Genomic DNA, 9,697 nt, shown 5'->3' on the forward strand with positions numbered 1-9,697 from the left:
AAACCTCCCTCCAAACCCCAAATTCACCCCTCGGACCTCCAGAATCCTTCCACAGGACCCCTCAGGGGTCGTTCCCCACGAAAAAGTGCAGCAAACGTGAGGGGAGAAAAAGGGCGGGAAACGTGAGGGGAGAAAAAGGGCGGGAAACGTGAGGGGAGAAAAAGGGCGGGATCAAGTGGGGACATCAGTGGAATATTGGGGGGGGTCAGTGACGCTGAGGGAAGATCAGTGGAATATTGGGGGGGCATCAATGACATTGGGGGGGTCAGTGACACTCGGGTGGGGATCAATGATGCTGTGGGGGCGTCGATATCAGAGGTTATCAGAGGAAATCGCCGCCGCCGTCCTCCCGTGCCCAGAGCCCCGGCAGGACCCCAGCGCAGCTCCGGCTGCAGGCGGAGCAGGAGCGGCTCCTGCCGCCCGCAGCGATCCCGGTCCCGATCCCGACCGCAACGCCAGCTTGGGCCTCAGGCCCCGAGACCCACAGCCCGCCCGCCGGGGGGGGCCGCACCTCTCGGGAGCCGCAGCCGACACTGACAGGACCCGAACCAGAACGCCCGCTTCCATTCCCGGCCCCGCCTGGCTCCGCGCAGGGCCGCGAGCAACCTCGGCTCGGCTCAGCTTCGAGGGGCGGGGCGGGGTCGCGGGCGATGGTCCCGCCCCCATCCCGGGCAGCGCGGGGCGCCGGGGCGGGCTCGGGGCGGAGCCGGGGCGTGCTCGGGGCGGATCCGGGGCGGGCTCGGGGCGGAGTTGGGGCGGAGCCGGGGCGGGCTCTGGGCGGAGCCGGGGCGGGCTCGGGGCGGAGCCGGGGCGGGCTCGGGGCGGAGCCGGGGCGGGCTCGGGGTGGGCTCGGGGCGGAGCAGGGGCAGAGCCGGGGCGGGGCCGGGGCGGAGCCGGGGCTCTGTGAGGCGGGGCCGGAGGCAGCCGGGGCCGGGCAGTACCGGGGGCGCGGCTTCAGGGGCGCGGGGCGGGTCCCAAGTGCAAGGCGCCGGGACCCCACCGGGGCGTTCCTCACCGAGCCCATAGAGCAGCAGCTACTTCCGCCACCCTTTTGAATCCCCGCGATTGGCGGGCTCGCTGAGGCATCGGCAGTGCTGATTGGACAGCGGGCCCCGGGAACCGCCCCCGCCCCCCGGCCCGCGCTGAGGGCCCGGGGCCTCCGCCCTCAGACCGGCTCCGGCTCCAACCCGGCCCGGGCTCTGCTCCGGTCCCCCCGGCCCGCCCTGAGGGCCCGGGGGCTCTGCGCCGAGACCGGCCTTGCCCCTCCCCGCCTCGCCCTGTAGTAGATTTCTGTTTGGTTTGTGGGAAGAAACAGGTGTGAGAAGTGAGATTTGTGCTGGAGAGGTGCTGCTGGGAAGAAAGGATGGAGTAAATCTGCTCCAAGGATGTGCGATGAAGAATTCAGGGTCAGAGGTGGGCAGTATTTATAAACTGTCTCCATATTTCCCTGTATCTCTGGGTGTTTGGATTGAGCCTGGGATTGTCAGCTATGTTATAAACAAGCCAACCCGGCTACTGAACTCCCAATGAACGTTTGGAAACCCTTGCACAGAAAGACAAGGTAGTAATGATTCCAAAGGAGAAAATGTAAATGAAGGGTAACGATTGCTGGGAAATTTCCTTAGGAATTGTGAACCTCACACAAACGGAATTTAGGAGGTGGAATCCCAGTTTCAGCCTTGGGCACGTGCAGGAGAAGAGGGATCCTTATTCACAGCAAGGAAAGCCCGGTGCCCCAGCGTGTCAGTGCACACAGTGCAATGTCCAGGAAATGAGCGGCAGGGACTGGCAGCAGCTGCAGGTGAGAGCTGTCACAGGCTGATTGAGGGGACAGAGCAGCCCCAGGTGAGAGCTGTCACACTGATGAGGGGACAGGTGTAAGCTGTAAAGGATAACGAGGGGGCGGGTCCTGCCAGCACTGCTTTAAGAGGGGAGCCCGAGCTCAGTTTGGCACGGAGCTGCGGGAGGAGAGGGGTTTATGCTGGGCTCCCAGGTGAGGCTCATGGAAGGATGGTGAGTTCATCTCACAGGGGCTGGGGGAGGCCTTGGGCGTGGAACATTACTTCAGGAGGTGCTGAGGGACAAACCTTTGTGCCGAGCAGCAGCAGCACAAAAGGTTGAAATAAGTTTTGGTTTGGCATGTAGTGATGGGATTGGCGTCTATGGTGTGCTAGTGTTAGCTAAAGGTTTAAACTTTAATGTTTATTTTTAAAGCTTTAAGTTAATGAATTAATATAGGTTGCAAGACATGGGCTTTTTCCTTTTTATTTGGCTAGCGGGAGGTCTTTAACTTTGGGGGCGCTCTGGGTATATGTTCTGGAGTATTATTGAGGGGATTGGACGTGGGGTTGTTTTTATTATATTCAGTAGTTTGACTGGGGGTGATAAGAGTTGGCTTTTTTTGCTGGAATTTTTTTGGGGTTGTCTGTTTGAAAATTTATGTATTTATGCAGTTAAGTGTAGTGGTGTTTCTGGTGTAACTCTTCAGCTTATGTTATTGTTTGTGTGTTTGAGGTGGTCCACTTGTCTTACGCCCTGACCGATTGGCCAACAGATCTGCTGAGATCATACATCGATGTTTGTTTTATTTCTTGTAGCCGAATAAGAGACAGCAGCCCGGTGACAGCAGGAAATTCCCAGAGGGCGAGGCGGCCTTCTGTGGCACCCGACATGGATTCTCATCCCCAGACGTCCAAGAGATAAGTGGAGGGTTCAGAGCCACAGAGGGGATGAAAGTGGAGTGCTGGGTCAGGACTTGTCAGGAGGGGTTTTTGAGTCAGGTTTGGAGATAGGGATGTCCAAGATGTGCCAATTGAGAGTACAGGTGTACCAGCCCGACCCAAACCCGAAGGAGTAGCCCTAAAGACATGCCCGTTTCCCTGAGTGCGGGTACAGGCAGGAGCCCTTATGCAGGACAATGCCAGAAGGCCTGGCTGCGAGGTGTAGGGCTCTAAAGAAGTTGGGTTTAGAAGGGGGGAGGTGTAGCCACACACACAGAGGCTGAGGTAAAGGACTCAAGGACTAGAGGACACACGGTGAAAACCAGGGGAACAGGCTAGGATACAAGTCAGAGTACAGGTGTAGCGGCCCTCACAGCACTGCTACCAGCACACTTCCCCTGAGAGCAGGTGCAGGCAGCAGCCCTAGTGCAGGAACACACCAGAAGCTCTGACCTGTGCAGACACTGTCAGGCTAGGGCCAGGCAGGAAGCGATAGTGGGGAGCAGGATCCAGCAGGGCTGGGGATAACGGGGGTTTCCCGCCCCACCCACCCTGGGATTCCCTGTCTCTCCGCAGCCGGTGGAAGTGCTCCTGATTTCCCTCTCGAGGCGGCGGTTGGTAAGGCTTCGTGCCTTTTGCCACCGCAAAGAGTTCGGCTCTGTCAGCCTCTGCCCTGTCTCAGGGCCACGTTTAGGGTAGGCAGGGAACAACTGTGGATGTACCTGTCCTGCGTGCGGGACAGCTCTTGGGACCCTAACGGTGCAGAGCGTCCCCGGCTGCAAGGTCTAGGGCTCTGAAGAAGCAGGGTTCAGAAGGGGGGAGGTTACAGTGATACACACAGAGGCTGAGGTAAAGGACTGAAGGACTAGAGAACACACAGTGAAAATCAGGGGTACAGCCTAGGATACAAGTCAGAGTACAGGTATCCCGGTCCTCACAGTGCTGCTTCCAACACTGTTTCCCTGAGAGCAGGTGCAGGCAGCAATCCTAATGGCAAGGCAATGCCAGAAGTCCTGAGAGGTGCAGGCAGTAACCCTAAGCTAGGGCCAGGCAGGAAGTGACAGTGGTGGGGCCGAGTCCGCAGGGTTGAGGTTCACCGGGGATGTCCACCCTGCGTTCCTGTCCTGCTCTAACCGGGGATGCTCACAGCCCTAATGGAGGCCACGGTGGGTGGGCTCAGTGCCAGTAATGCCTCTAAGGCTTTGGCGCTGCGAGCGTCAGCCTCCGAGCTCAGCTGAAGCACACACGGGGCCCGAGGACCCGGTCCTGCTTAAGAGACGGTGAGTAGCAGAGCTGCTGGTTTTTGGCTGAGGTGCAGCTAAGATTATGCTTTGATGTTTGGTTTTCTTTATTGTAGCTGACTAGGAGACAGCAGCCCAGTGACAGGAGGAATTTCCCAGAGGCATAGGCGGCCTTCTTTGGGACCCAGCGTGGATTCACCTCCCCAGACATCTGAGAGATAAGTGGAGGGCTCGGAACTAGGGAGAGGATGGAAGCGGGGTGCCAGGGCAGGGGTCAGCGGGAGGGATTTTTTGAGTCGGGTTTGGAGATGGGGATGTCCCAGATGTGACCCCTTAGGCTACAATAAGGGAAAGTCTCATTCTGGATCACAGTGCTGAGATGTGCAGGGCAGAGCAGTCCCAGGGTGTGTTGTGTCTGTTGTGCACTTTGTGTCTTTTGGGTGTCTTGTCTTTTCCTTTAGTCTTTTCAGGCGCCTGTCAAAACCCCTGGCATCAGTCTTAGCATTTCTGATCTCTGTGCTCCTCAGCCAGGTGCCTTTGTCTCAGCTGCTCGGACACTCATCAGAATCCATCTCTCTTCACAAGCATCCAGTCCGATGCCTTTTCAGGTCTTGTTCTGAGCTGTACTGACAGCCGTGCACCGCCCTGATCCATTCCGGCGGGTTAGGTCTTGTGAGAATGCAAAGACAGGTCGAGGATTCTGACCGTAGGGTTCTCGGGCATCCATCTCTGCATTTCTTGGGATAAGTCATCCCGATGGCATCTTGTTCCTGCAGGGTTCTCTGAGCCTGGCCAGCTCACCTTCCTTCTCACCTCGGTCATCTCATTCCGAGTTCTCTGGACCCTCAGGGTCATTCTTCTTGCCCAGAGTTTTCTGTCCCTGTTGCGTCCCCTCGTTTGTCCTGTGCTGTGTCACGGGTGTTGGTGTGTGTTTGGCCGGGAGCTGCTCTGCCTTGATGCTCAGTCTGGGTGTAGGGGTACGAGGGTAATAGTGCCGGGGGCTTGAAATTTGTGATGTGGGGTGTGGTTAGACTGTAGAGGGTATTCCTAGATTGCCACAAGATGTGTGGAGCTGTCAAGGTATCCTGCAGCACTCTGACTTTTGTCCGAACTTTCTTTCAGATGCAGAGGGATGAAATCTGTGGCAGAGCCCCCCAGTCTGGGTGAGGGGCTCCCCTGAGAAGGTCAGTCACTGTTTTGATTTGCAGGGGAGGTGTAAATGATGGCTGTGTTACATCTCTGTTCTTTGTCTTTATTTTTAGGTGGTAAAGCCGGATCTCAGCAGTCAAGCTGACGTGGGCGAGGTGAGCAGCGATGGGTGGACAGAAGCAGTTGCTATTGTTCAAGCCTCACTCGCTGGTGCAACTCTAAGCCTCCGTTATTGTGTGTTTTAGGGAGTCCACTCGCAGGAGGCCGAGCTCCCCTCTCACCAACCGGACGACAGACCCGGGTCACCTCACCCGTGAGCCCTCCGGGAGCATTCCAGGAGTCTGTGATGGAGCCTTGATCTTCTCCTTGTGAAGGCCCCATCCAGGTCGTCTTGGATAACGGGCGAGGAGTTGAGGTGAGTCAGGGAGGAGAAGGAGGGATGGTCCCCTCAAGTTCCAGCGCTGCCACGTCACCTTGTCTGCTCTTTACCCAGGCAGACCCTGCGACGCCGGCGTTGGCCTCTGAGCGCAGCTGAAGCACGGGGCCGAGGACACGGGCAAGCTTAGGAGACAGTGAGTAGCAGAATTGTCGGGTTTTGGGTGATGGGCTGCCAAGATTATGCTTTGATGTTTGGTTTTCTTTATTGTAGCTGTGTAGGAGACAACAGCCCAGCAACAGCAGGAATTTCCCTGAGGGAGAGGCGGCCTTCTTTGCCACCCAGCGTGGATTCACCTCCCTAGACGTCCGAGAGATAAGTGGAGGGCTCGGAGCCAGGGAGGGCTTGAAAGCGGGGTGTGGGATCAGGGGCCACCGGGAGGGATTTTTTGAGTCATTTTTGGTGACAGGGATGTCCAAGAAGTGACCGCTTAGGCTACAGAAAGTCTCATTCTGGATCAGAGTGCCGAGGTGTGCCGGGCAGAGCAGTCCTGGTGTGTGTTGTGTCACTTGTCTGTTGTGCACTCTGTCTGTTTGGTGTCTTGTCTTTTCCTTTTGTCCTTTGAGGGGCCTATCAAAACCCCTGGCATCAGTCTTAGCATTTCTGATCTCTGTGCTCCTCAGCCAGGTGCCTTTGTCTCAGCTGCTCGGACACTCATCAGAATCCATCTCTCTTCACAAGCATCCAGTCCGATGCCTTTTCAGGTCTTGTTCTGAGCTGTACTGACAGCCGTGCACCGCCCTGATCCATTCCGGCGGGTTAGGTCTTGTGAGAATGCAAAGGCAGGTAGAGGATTCTGACCGTAGGGTTCTCGGGCATCCATCTCTGCATTTCTTGGGATAAGTCATCCCGATGGCATCTTGTTCCTGCAGGGTTCTCTGAGCCTGGCCAGCTCACCTTCCATCTTACCTCGGTCATCTCATTCCGAGTTCTCTGGACCCTCAGGGTCATTCTTCTTGCCCAGAGTTTTCTGTCCCTGTTGTGTCCCCTCGTTTGTCCTGTGCTGTGTCACGGGTGTTGGTGTGTGTTTGGCCGGGAGCTGCTCTGCCTTGCTGCTCAGTCTGGGTGTAGGGGTAATAGGATAATAGTGCCGGGGGCTTGAAATTTGTGATGTGGAGTGTAGCAGGGCTGTCGAGGGTATTCCTAGATTTCCACAAGATATGTGGAGCTGTCAAGGTATCCTGCAGCACTCTGACTGTTGTTCTGACTTTCTTTCAGATGCAGGTGGATGAAATCTGTGGCAGAGCCCCCCATCCTGGGTGAGGGGGCTCCCCTGAGAAGGTCGGTCACTGTTTTGATTTGCAGGGGAGGTGTAAATGGTGGCCGTGTTACAGCTCTGTTCTTTGTCTTTATTTTTAGACCAGACCCTGCGACGCCGGCGTTGGCCTCTGAGCGCAGCTGAAGCACAGGGCCGAGGACACAGGCAAGCTTAGGAGACTGTGAGTAGCAGAATTGCTGGTTTCTGGCTGATGTGCTGCTAAGAGCACAGGGTCACGTTTAGTTCTCTTTATTGTAGCTGATGAGGAGACACCAGCCTGGTCACAGCAGGAATTTCCCCGAGGGAGAGGCAGCCTTCTTTGGGACAAGGCGTGGATGCACCTCCCCAGACATCTGAGAGATAAGTGGAGAGCTCAGAGCCGTAGAGGGCATGAAAGAAGAGTGTGGGGTCACTAGCAAGGTTTTTTGAGTCAGGTTTGAAGACAGGGATGTCTAAGCTGTGACCCCTTAGGTTTCATCCAGGGAGAGTCTCATTCTGGATCACAGTGCCGAGGTGTGCAGGGCAGAGCAGTCCTGGTGTGTGTTGTGTCTGTTGTGCACTCTGTGTCTTGGGTGTCTTGTGTGTGCTGTCTTTTCCCTTAGCCCTTCAGGGGCCTATCAAAACCCCTGGCATCAGTCTTAGCATTTCTGATCTCTGTGCTCCTCAGCCAGGTGCCTTTGTCTCAGCTGCTCGGACACTCATCAGAATCCATCTCTCTTCACAAGCATCCAGTCCGATGCCTTTTCAGGTCTTGTTCTGAGCTGTACTGACAGCCGTGCACCGCCCTGATCCATTCCGGCGGGTTAGGTCTTGTGAGAATGCAAAGACAGGTCGAGGATTCTGACCGTAGGGTTCTCGGGCATCCATCTCTGCATTTCTTGGGATAAGTCATCCCGATGGCATCTTGTTCCTGCAGGGTTCTCTGAGCCTGGCCAGCTCACCTTTCATCTTACCTCGGTCATCTCATTCCGAGTTCTCTGGACCCTCAGGGTCATTCTTCTTGCCCAGAGTTTTCTGTCCCTGTTGTGTCCCCTCGTTTGTCCTGTGCTGTGTCACGGGTGTTGGTGTGTGTTTGGCCGGGAGCTGCTCTGCCTTGATGCTCAGTCTGGGTGTAGGGGTACGAGGGTAATAGTGCTGGGGGCTTGAAATTTGTGATGTGGGGTGTAGTTAGACTGTAGAGGGTATTCCTAGATTGCCACAAGATGTGTGGAGCTGTCAAGGTATCCTGCAGCACTCTGACTTTTGTCCCAACTTTCTTTCAGATGCAGAGGGATGAAATCCGTGGCAGAGCCCCCCATCCTGGGTGAGGGGCTCCCCTGAGAAGATCGATCGCTATTCAAGGTGAGAGTCACATATTTCACATTTTTTGGCACTCCAGTGCAGGCCACCTGCATTTACAGCTTGAAAGAGGTGAGTCCCTTGGTAACCCCTGGGCAGCAGCTGGAGCCTGCTCCGGGCTGGGCTGAGGGAGCAAACACTTGTGGCTGACACAGCTCCACACTGGGGGTACTTGGGAAAACACCTGCCTTGTCCTGGATTGTTTTTTTTTTTGAGCTTTTGACAAGGTTTTAGTCATCACCTTGGTAAAAATAAATGGTAAGGACTGAAAACATGAGAGGCTGGCAGGTTATATGCACGAAAGACAACTTTTTTTTTCTTAAATATTTGTGCAACCTATATCTTAATTTTGAGACTCTTTTTTTGGTCAACTTTATTGTAAAACCCCCTTATTTTCAAGTTAGCTGCTTCAATAATGAATTTGTTTTACAAATACCCGCTAATGTCCGAAGGTTAAAGCACTAACACCAACATCCCACCTCTTTTATTTTTGCAGCAAAATTTTATCTTTACTAAACTTGAAACTTGATGTTTTTGCAGGTAGTAAGTTAAAGAAGGTGTTTATCTGCCCATCACTGATAGTCAGGGTCATGAAGAAATTGCTCTAGTGTTCTAAAATAAATGCAGATTTTTAGGCCTCTCCCATTCTCTCTGACTAGCAGCATGTGAATTGATTTTTGATCTCCTTTCTGTTGGTGTCTGTGGGTTTTAAGCGGCATGGAGAAGGTGTCTGTGGACATGGCACCCAGGGAATGGTGCTGGGAAGGGCAGGATGGAAAGGAGCTGCTCAGGAATCCAGAGCAGCAGTGGAGTGGGAGCTGGTGCTGCTGCCTCAGTCACACCCTCCTGGACAGTCTGTGCAGTGATAATATTCCTACTTTCCTTCCTGAACCTGGGGTTGGAGGAGAACATGAGTCTTGGCATTGTTGGAAAGGGGAACTCCAGGGAAAAACTGCTGTTTGTGTCCTCAGAGAGCAGTGGGAAGAGCCTGGGAGAAATCCTGGCTGGCTGAGGGATCCTTGTGTCCCCTCAGGAATAAATCCCTGCGTCTCCTCAGACCTGCTGGTTTGCAGTAGAGTTTGGGCACCTTTCGCTGCAGCTGTGGTTCTTAATAACTGGAAGTCCATGGATTGCTGGGCGATTCCCATAAGTTCTCCTATTTTGTAGGAGCTGCACGGTGAGGTCAGCATTCTGATGGAGGCCCTGGCACAGCTGCCAAGGGCAAGGAACGTGGAGCATCCCGGGGCTTCTCCCACCCGAGTTTCTCCCGGAGCGTGCTGCGTGTCGTGCCGGATGTTTAACCCGGGTTTGGGGTGTTCTCCTGCAGTCCCAGCTCTGACTGCTGCCCCCGAGCCCCGGCCTTGCTCGGTCCCAGCACTGAACCTGGCAGGTGGGTGTGCTTTTCCAGCCCTTGAATCCCACGGGCAATCCCAGATTCCCGGAGCTCCCCGAGGCACAGCCTGGCCTCCCTCCCTGGGAGCTGCATTTCAGTCTGCCTGGACCAAGGCCATCCTGTTTGAGACTTTATTCCTGTTGCTTTTCCTCTTCCAGGTTG

At 55.3% G+C, this 9,697-nt stretch overlaps 2 long non-coding RNA genes across 2 annotated transcripts; both read left to right on the top strand.

The window, feature by feature from the left end:
* Positions 1 to 1,192: 1,192 nt before the first annotated feature.
* LOC136305086 (uncharacterized) lies at positions 1,193 to 2,735 on the top strand. The gene is made up of 3 exons (XR_010725016.1): positions 1,193 to 1,413; positions 1,626 to 1,801; positions 2,598 to 2,735. It is a non-coding gene; the product is annotated as an uncharacterized lncRNA (long non-coding RNA).
* Positions 2,736 to 6,547: 3,812 nt separating this feature from the next.
* LOC136305085 (uncharacterized) lies at positions 6,548 to 7,520 on the top strand. The gene is made up of 3 exons (XR_010725015.1): positions 6,548 to 6,827; positions 6,906 to 6,985; positions 7,063 to 7,520. It is a non-coding gene; the product is annotated as an uncharacterized lncRNA (long non-coding RNA).
* The last annotated feature ends 2,177 nt before the right edge of the window (positions 7,521 to 9,697 follow it).

Source organism: Chamaea fasciata, unplaced genomic scaffold, assembly GCF_029207755.1.
Source record: "Chamaea fasciata isolate MVZ Bird 193981 ecotype frontalis unplaced genomic scaffold, bChaFas1.0.hap1 SCAF_278, whole genome shotgun sequence".
In the NCBI taxonomy this organism is placed as follows: Eukaryota; Metazoa; Chordata; class Aves; order Passeriformes; family Sylviidae; genus Chamaea; species Chamaea fasciata.